At 49.5% G+C, this 9,120-nt stretch overlaps 1 pseudogene; it reads left to right on the top strand.

The window, feature by feature from the left end:
• Positions 1–7,809: 7,809 nt before the first annotated feature.
• LOC103229208 (ADP-ribosylation factor 1 pseudogene) lies at positions 7,810–8,704 on the top strand (annotated as a pseudogene).
• The last annotated feature ends 416 nt before the right edge of the window (positions 8,705–9,120 follow it).

Below are 9,120 nucleotides of genomic sequence, written 5' to 3' on the forward strand. Positions count from 1 at the left end.
GGTGCACTGACATAGTGTATCATATTCTATGGAGATGACCTTCCAAGGAGCAGACCTGCGCAGAGGCCTGGTGCTTCACTGACTTCTGAGTGGATGGAAGGACTAACTGAATGAATGTGTGGAGGAGACGGAGGCATTTCAGAGGGCAGTGGAATTCCAGGCGTCGCCTGGGGCTGCAGGGCTGAAATGCTGTGGGGTTCCCTGGGGGTGCTTCTCCTTGTGGCTGTGGCCTGCCTGGGACACTGCTGGTTTCTGGAAGTAGACTTGGGGAAGAAGTCTATCACCTGCCATGCCTGGGTCTCTAGGAAGCAGGCCTGGTGGAGAACAGTCCACATTTCCCCCATGACCAGGAATGACTTGAAAGAATGAAATTCCTGTGAGTGAGAGACACAGAGTTGCTTGGTGAGGGTGGACCTGGTGTGGCTCAGCTCAGCCCAGACCCTGAGCTGCATAGTCCCCTCCTTGCAAATCTTTTGTGGGGCAAACTCCCTGGGAAGCCCACTTGTTTTGCCTCCTGTCTTAGTCTGCTTGGACTGCTTCAACAAAATACCACAGACTAGGTGACTTAAACAACAGAAATTGATTTCTCACAGTTCCAGAGATTGGGAAGTCTAAGATCAAGGTTTTGTCCAGTTCAGTTCCTGGTGAGGGCTTCTTCCTGGTTTGTGGATGGACACCTGCTCACTGTGTCCTCACATGATGGAGAGAGAGATCACCTCTCTCATGTCTCATCTCTCAAACTGCTATGGTTTGAATTTGGCCTTGTCCCACCAAAACCCATGTTGAGGCTTGGTCCCTAATATAACAGTGTTGGAAGGTGGTACCTTTAAGGGGTGTTTGAATCATGAAGGATCCACACTCACGAAGGGATTAATACAGTGTTGAGGGAGTAAGTGAGTTCTCACTCTTGTGGGACTGGGTTAGTTACAGTGAGGGTTGTTATATACCAGGCTGTTATAAAGTGAGCCTGCCTCTAGTGTTTGGTCTCTTTGCATGCACCATGTCCCCTTCTGCTTTCCACTGTTGAGTTGAGGCAGCATGAAGCCCTTGCCAGCTGGGCAGTCAGACATTGGACTTCCCAGCCTCAAGAATCATGAACCAAATAAACTTCTTTTCTTTATAATTTACCCAGTCTCAGGTATTCAGTTATAGCAACAGAAAACAGACTGACAGGTACTAATCTCATATGTGAGGGTTCCACACTGAAGACCCAATTACCTCTAGCAGGTTCCACTTCTAAATACCATCACATTGGGGATTAGGGCCTCAATATATGAATTTCAGGGGGGCACAAACATTCAGTCCATAGCACCCACTGAGTCCTTGTCTTAGCCCCTGAATCAAGGTAGCGAGTCAGGATTGCATGTTCTTCTCTCTGCCCCAAGAGCTTGCACCCTTGTATCTTGTAGCCTCACACTGTCTTCCCCTTCTGCCCCAGAAGCAACACCAAGAGGTCCTTTCCTCTTGGGTTCCTGAGTCAGGGTTGGATTTTGGGAGTTTGGGCCTCCTTCTTGTCCCCAGCCTTGCTCTCTCTCAGATAGGGCAGGTTTAGGACCTCTGAGGGCTCTCATTCTGTGATTTTTACCCACCAGGTCCAGCTCTGAGGTTGATGAATGTGACTGAGTTCATCTGGAAGGCGTGAATGCTGGACTCCTGGCCTGTCCACATGTGCACAGGCACACACACGCATGCACACACATATAAACACACAGGCCAACTTTCCAGGGCTTCTCTAACTGCCAGCTGCTCCCAATCTGTGTCTTTGTCCGGAAGTGGGATGACAAGTAAAATAACAGATCTCCTGCTTCCCTAAGTCAGCTGTCCAGTAGAACTTTCTTTGCTTATGGAAATGTTGTATATCTACTCTGTCCAATACCACTGTGGCTACTGAGCACTAAAATGTGGCTAGTGTGAGGAACCGAAGTGTAAATTGTTATTTTATTTTAATTAAAATTTAAGCTGGGTGCGGTGGTTCACACCTGTAATTCTAGCACTTTGGGAGGCCAAGGAGGGTGGATGACTTGAGGTCGGGAGTTTGAAACTAGCCTGGCCAACATGGTGAAACCCCATCTCTACTAAAAATACAAAAAAATTAGCCAGGCATGGTGGTGGGTGCCTGTAATCCCAGCTACTTGGGAGGCTGAGGGGGGAGAATCGCTTGAACCCAGGAGGCAGAGGTTGCAGCGAGCTGAGATCGCGCCACTGCACTCCAGCCTGGGTGATAGAGTGAGACTCTGTCTCAATAACAAAATAATAAATAATAATAATAAAAATAAAGAAAATAAATAAATAAAGTTTAACTAGCTACCTGTGGCCAGTGGCTAGCAAATTGGACAATGTAGATTTAGATGGATAGGGACCATCATGCTTTCCAAATCAAAAATCAAGACCCACAGCCTGATAAATGGGAATAGATGTATAGGGCAAAATATTTGAAATTGGGACTGGACTGATAATTCCTGGGTGCTAGATCCATACTTGAACCCTAGCTCAGGTTTAAAAACCTCACTTGGCCAGGCACGGTGGCTCACACCTGTAATCCCAGCACTTTGGGTTTGGGAGGCCAAAGTGGGCAGATCACTTGAGCTCAGGAATTGGAGACCAGCCTGGGCAACATGGCGAGACCCCTGTCTCTACAATATATACAGAAATTAGCCAGGCGTCGTGGCATGTACCTGTAGCTCCAGCTATTCAGGAGGTTGAGTTGGGAGGATCACCTGAGCCTGGGACATTGAGTCTGCAGTGAGCTGAGGTTGTACCACTGCAATCCAGCCTGGGTGACAGAGTGAGACCCTGTCTCAGAAAAAAAGGAAAAAAGCAACTCTGTAAAGAAGATAATCTCACTCTCATTTTGCAGATGAGGCAACTGGGGCTCAAGGAAGCTAAGTGATGATCCCAGGTCACGCAGCAAGCCATGGTTTGGCCTCACCCCTAGGGCTGTCTGGGTCAAAACCTGGGCTCTCCCATTGGTCCCCGTAGGCTGGGGTGCAGTGGAGTGATCTCTGCTCAAGGCAAACTCCGCCCCCCGTGGTTCAAGCGATTCTCCTGCCTCAGCCTCCTGAGTAGCTGGGATTACGGGCGCCCGCCACCATGCAAGGCTAATTTTTTTTGTATTTTTAGTAGAGATAGGGTTTCACCATGTTGGACAGTCTGGTCTTGAACTCTTGACCTCAGGAAATCACAGGCCTGAGCTACCATGCCCGGCCTTAGACCTTTTTAAGTCAGTTCATGGGAGGGCGGTCCAGCCCCCACCCCCCCCAGTCATGTCTCTACTTCTGTGAGAAACTGGGGTAAAGAGACCTCTGGGATCGACGACTGAGAAGAAGCTGCTGGTGTCTCTGGGAGAGAAAGAGAGTGATTGGTCCATCCACAGAGCCTGATCTGCGCCCCAGACGCCTCCCACACAGACCCCCACAGGCTGCTACGAGGAGGTGAGGAGTCCGCCGCATGGGAGACATAATGTCCAGGGCTCTCTTTTTGCCTAAAATTCTCGGCTTGCTGTCTGAGTCCCGCCAATTACAGGCTGGGTTTTGTTCGTTTTATAAAATGCAGTTCTCTAGTTCCTCCGAGGAAAGAAGCGAGGGTCATTAGAGGGGTGGAGGAGGGTGGCAGGTGAGTCCGGCTAGAACCTCAAAAGTAGGAAGTTTCAGTCAAAGAACCCCAGAATTCCTGTGGGCAGTGTGGGATGAGCAAAGAAGCAGGGGAGAGGGTGGGAGGCATTGGAAGACCAGATTTTGGGAGGCACGGAAGGCAAACTTTTCAACCAGTTCAAACTCCAGTCTGCTTCTCTGGGTGGAGAAAGGTGTCTCCAGCTGGCTTGGTTCCCTCCTGCCCCAGGGCCTCTGCTCCAGCCTCTGCTCCCAGCCCTCAGGAGTTTCTGCTGAATTCACCCCTCTTCCGAGTCCTCCACCATCACCCAGCTCTCAGGGAGGCCTTTCTGGCCCCCAGGTTTTGTATCATATGTATTGCATATTCTCACAGCATCTGCCCCTGTCCTTCACATGTTTAGTTCTGCTTCAAATACTACACTTGTTAGAATTGCTATTTGATTAATGTCTTATTCCCTCACTGGACTCTTTAAGCTTCATGAGAACTGGGACCATGTGTAAATTTGCTCTTGATTTTAGCCATGCAACTCACTGTGATGCCTGGCACATGGGTGCGATGCCATAAACATGGGCTGAATAAGTTAAATGAGTAAAGGTAGAGGAGGTCTATCCACCACAGGTCTTTCTATTCTTTTCCACAAAGAAGTTGGGCCTGCCCCAACTGATCAGCAGAACTATAATTTGTGCATCCCAAGTTCACCCCTAACTTCTTCTCTCATACATAGAAGAAAATGCATGTCAGTTAGAGTGCTTTGGGCTGCAAGTAACTGAAAAGTCAATCAGCAGTGGCTTAAACCCAACACAGATGTTAGTCACTTAATGAGAAGACTAAAGGTAGGTGATTCCAGAGTAGATTCAATGGCTCAGTGCTGCCATCAAAACCTAGGCTTTCCCCATCTTTTTTTTTTTTTTTTTTTTTTTTTTTTTGAGATGGAGTTTTGCTCTTGTTGCCTGGGCTACAGTACAGTGGAGCTATCTTGGCTCACTGCAACCTCCACCTCCAGGTTCAAGCTATTCTCCTGCCTCAGCCTCCCGAATAGCTGGGATTACATGCATGCACCACCACGCCCAGCTAATTTTGTATTTTTCTTTTTTAGTAGAGATGGGGTTTTACCATGTTGTTCAGGCTGGTCTCGAACTCTTGACCTCAGGTGATCCTCCTGCCTCGGCCTCCCAAAGTGCTGGGATTACAGGCATGAGCCACCATGCCCAGCCAGCTTTCCCCATCTTTCTGCCCTGTCATCATCAGCATCTTCTGCTACAGCAACAAACATTCTTTCAAAACTGTCTCAAGCAGAAAGAAAGGGCCAAAAAGGGGTTGGGGAAGGGCATTTGTTTGCAAGATTGAATTTTGAAAATTAAGTGGCTGTCTGTAGTAACCTCTAAGAGAGTATTCATGCCATAGTTTTGTAATTTTTTTTTTACCTTTGGCCACACCTCCCCTCCAACCTCTGCAAACAGCTTCTTCATGATAGAGACTGTATTTTAGGACTCTGCTTCCCCAGCCCCTGGCACAGTCTAGGCACCCACACTGCTGACAGAAGAGGGGGCTCTGAAGGGGACCAAGTGTGAAAGGTGGGGAGGGGCCACAGGTGAGGGAGGAGAGGAGTCCTTTGCTAAAAGCAGGAACTCAAAGGGAAAGTGGGCATCAGGGTGCTCATAGCATAGGAAAGAGGAAGTGGTAAGTCTGAGAAAAGGTTGGAGAGGGTTGTGGCAAACCTTGGCACGGTCTGGAGAGAACTACAGAGAGGAAAGGAAGGGTGTAGAGCCTGAGGTTTATGCCAACACGGCTTCTTCTTTTAGGCTTCATAATATTTCTCCCATCTCACTGGGCATTGTTTCCTCCCAGCAAAGTGAATGTGTGGCTGTCACCCTATCCAGAAGTGTTCAAATGCAAGTGAGCCCTGGGATGGGTGTCACTGATGGCTCCTGCAATAGTTGGAGGAATGAAAGGCTTTTAAATGCACTTCCTTCTTCCCACCCATATGGTCTAATGGAATTGAATGCTCAACACCAGGCACTTTTTTTTTTTAAAAAGATGGGAGGAAAAGCTAAAATATTAGGGGTGATTAAGAAAGAAGGAAGTGTGCCAGGCACAGTGGCTCAAGCCTATAGTCCTAGCACTCTGGGAAACTGAAGCAGGCAGATCACTTGAACCCAACAGTTCAAGACCAGCCTGGACAACATGATGAAACTCCATCTCTACAAAAAAATACAGGTGTGTGCCTGTAGTCCCAGCTACTTGGAAGGCTGAGGGTGGGGGAGCGCTTGAGTCTGGGAGGTTGAGGCTGCAGTGAGCCGAGATTGTGCCACTGCACTCCAGCCCAGCCTGAATGACAGAAAAAGACCCCATTTCAAAAAAAAAAAAAAAAAAAGGAAGTGGATCCAAGCCCCTACCTACCCCCAGTCTTCCTTCCTATGGTCCAAGTCTCAGCATCCGGCATTCTCCCTGGCCTTGGGTCATGACCTGTCTGAGCAGGGTCCTGCTGAGACTGCCACTGGGTGTGGGGTGGGGAGGAAGCCCACAGGATTTCGCTGAACCCCAGGACCCCATCAGATCAGCAGAGATGTGCCCACGGCTGTGGTTCTACCCTGTGTCTGGAAGTGGGTGCTCTTGTGGTCGTATTCCGGCTCTTGTCAATCAGAGCAGCCAGTTCCCCTCAGTTCCTTCCTCCCCAAGGCTGGTGCCTGGGAGGCAGGGCTCCCTTCTTATTGTCTTAATTCTTCCCAGCCCCCTTTGGAAAGGAAGGACATCATTCCAACTGGTTCACTTACTTTGTCTTGCCTGGAGAAACAAAGTTTAGCTCATACTAGGAATGAAAATTTTTTGTTTGTTTGCTTTGTTTTGGTTTGGTTTGAGAGCCAGGGTCTCACTCTGTTGCCCAGGCTAGAATGCCATGGTGTGATCACAGCTCACTACAGCCTCGAACTCCTGGGCTCAAGTGATCCTCCTGTCTCAGCTTCCTGAGCAGCTAGGACTACAGGCACACACCACCATGCCTGCCTAATTTTAAAAAATTCTTGTAGGCCAGGGACAGTGGCTCATGCCTATAATCCCAACATTTTGGGAGGCCAAGGTGGGAGAATCGCTTGAGCTCAGGAGTTCAAGGCCAGTCTGGGCAACATGATGAAACTCCATCTGTATAAAAAATTAGCCAGGTGTGGTGGCACATGCCTATAGTCCCAGCTACTCCGGAGGCTAAGGTAGGAGGATTGCTTGAGCCCAGAAGATGGAGGTTGCAGTGAGCTGAGATAGCACCACTGCATTCCAGCCTGGGCAACAGAGTCTCTAAAACCAAACCAAAAAATAAACAAACAAAAAGTTTTCATTCCTAGTATGAGCTAAACTATTTCTTCTGGCAAGACAAAACAGGTGAACCACTTGGGATGATGTCCTTCCTTTCCAAAGGGGATTGGGAAGAATTAAGGCAATGAGAGGGGAGCCCTGCCTCCCAGGCACCAGCCTCAGGGAGGAAGGAACAGAGAGGAACCGGACCTGCTCTGATGGACAGGAGCTGGAATAGGACCACGAGAGAACCCACTTCCAGACACAGGGTAGAACCACAGCGGTGGGCATGTCTCTCCCGATCTGATGGGGTCCTGAGAGCCAGCCTGACCCTGTGGGCTCCCTCCCCGCCCCACACCCCACATCTTGTCTGAGAAATTTTCTTTTATTTTTTGGTGGAGACGGGATCTTGCTATGTTGCCTATTGGTCTCAAACTCCTAGGCTCAAGCGATCCTCCTGCCTCAGCCTCCCAAAGTGCTGAGATTACAGGCATGAGCCACCATGCCTAGCCAATGAAAAAATTTAATAACCGGCTTATCCTGCCTGAAACAAAACATCTCTAAGGGGTTTACTAAACACATCAAAACCCAAAACACACCCAGTATCTAACATTTAAAATATTCAGTATAACTCTCAGATTACCTTTTCCTGTGGAGAGACAAGCAGAACAACAGTCTCGAAAAGACTCCCCACACAAAGGAGACTATCCTGTGGTCCGACAGGATCTCTGGGCTGAGTTGGGCAGTTGCTGAGGAGGGTAGAGGGTTTGAGCTTCTCTCTTGGGGTTTTCAATGGTGATCTCAGCAAGGGAGTTAAGAATCAAAGCCCTGGGGTCATGGCTGTGAAACCTTTGAAAGTAGGAGAACCACTGTCCTGTGTCCTGTGGGAGTTTCACTGTCTGCTGCCTCTTCGCTGTCAGTGTGCCTCTTAAAACACAGATCTTGTGGGAGCGAAACCAACGCCTGGCTCGGAGCAGCAGCCTCTGAGGTGTCCCCGGCCAGTGTCCTTCCACCTGTCCACAAGCATGGGGAACATCTTCGTCAACCTCTTCACGGGCCTTTTTGGCAAAAAAGAAATGCGCATCCTCGTGGCGAGTCTGGATGCTGTGGGGAAGACCACGATCCTGTACAAGCTTAAGCTGGGTGAGATCGTGACCACCATTCCTGCCACAGGCTTCAACGTGGAAACCGTGGAGTATAAGAACATCAGCTTCACTGTGTGGGACGTGGGTGGCCAGGACAAGATCCGGCCCCGACGCCACTACTTCCAGAACACACAAGGCCTGATCTTCGTGGTGGACAGCAATGATAGAGAACGCGTGAATGAGGCCCGTGAAGAGCTCATGAGGATGCTGGCCGAGGATGAGCTCCGGGATGCTGTCCTCCTGGTGTTTGCCAACAAGCAGGACCTCCCCAATGCCATGAATGCAGCTGAGATCACAGACAAGCTGGGGCTGCACTCCCTATGCCACAGGAACTGGTATATTCAGGCCACCTGCGCCACCAGCAGCGACGGGCTCTATGAAGGACCAGACTGGCTGTCCAATCAGCTCCGGAACCAGAAGTGAATGCAGCCCCCCTCCCCCTCACTCCTCTTGCCCTCTGCTTTACTCTCATGTGGCAAACGTGCAGCTCGTGGTGTGAGTGCCAGAAGCTGCCTCCGTGGTTTGGTCACCGTGTGCATCGCACCATGCTGTAAATGTGGCAGACGCAGCCTGCGGCCAGGCTTTTTATTTAATGTAAATAGTTTTTGTTTCCAATGAGGCAGTTTCTGGTACTCCTATGCAATATTACTCAGCTTTTTTTTTAATTGTAGAAAGAAAAATCAACTCACTGTTCAGTGCTGAGAGGGGGATGTAGGCCCATGGGCTCCTGGCCTCCAGGAGTCGCTGTGTTGGGAGAGCCAGGCACGCCCTTGGCTTTAGAGCTGTGTTGAAATCCATTTTGGTGGTTGGTTTTTAACCCAAACTCAGTGCATTTTTAAAAATAGTTAAGAATCCAAGTCGAGAACACTTGAACACACAGAAGGGAGACCCCGCCTAGCATAGATTTGCAGTTATGGCCTGGATGCCGGTCTCCAGCCCAGAGGTTCCCCTCGGGAACATGAGGTGGTGGTGGCGCAGCAGACCGCGATCAATTCTGCGTGGTCATAGTAGAGATCCCCGCAACTCGCTTGTTCTTGGGTCACCCTGCTTTCTATAGCCATGTGCTTGTCTCTGTGCTCCC

This window comes from Chlorocebus sabaeus, chromosome 24, assembly GCF_047675955.1.
Source record: "Chlorocebus sabaeus isolate Y175 chromosome 24, mChlSab1.0.hap1, whole genome shotgun sequence".
NCBI classification, from domain to species: domain Eukaryota; kingdom Metazoa; phylum Chordata; class Mammalia; order Primates; family Cercopithecidae; genus Chlorocebus; species Chlorocebus sabaeus.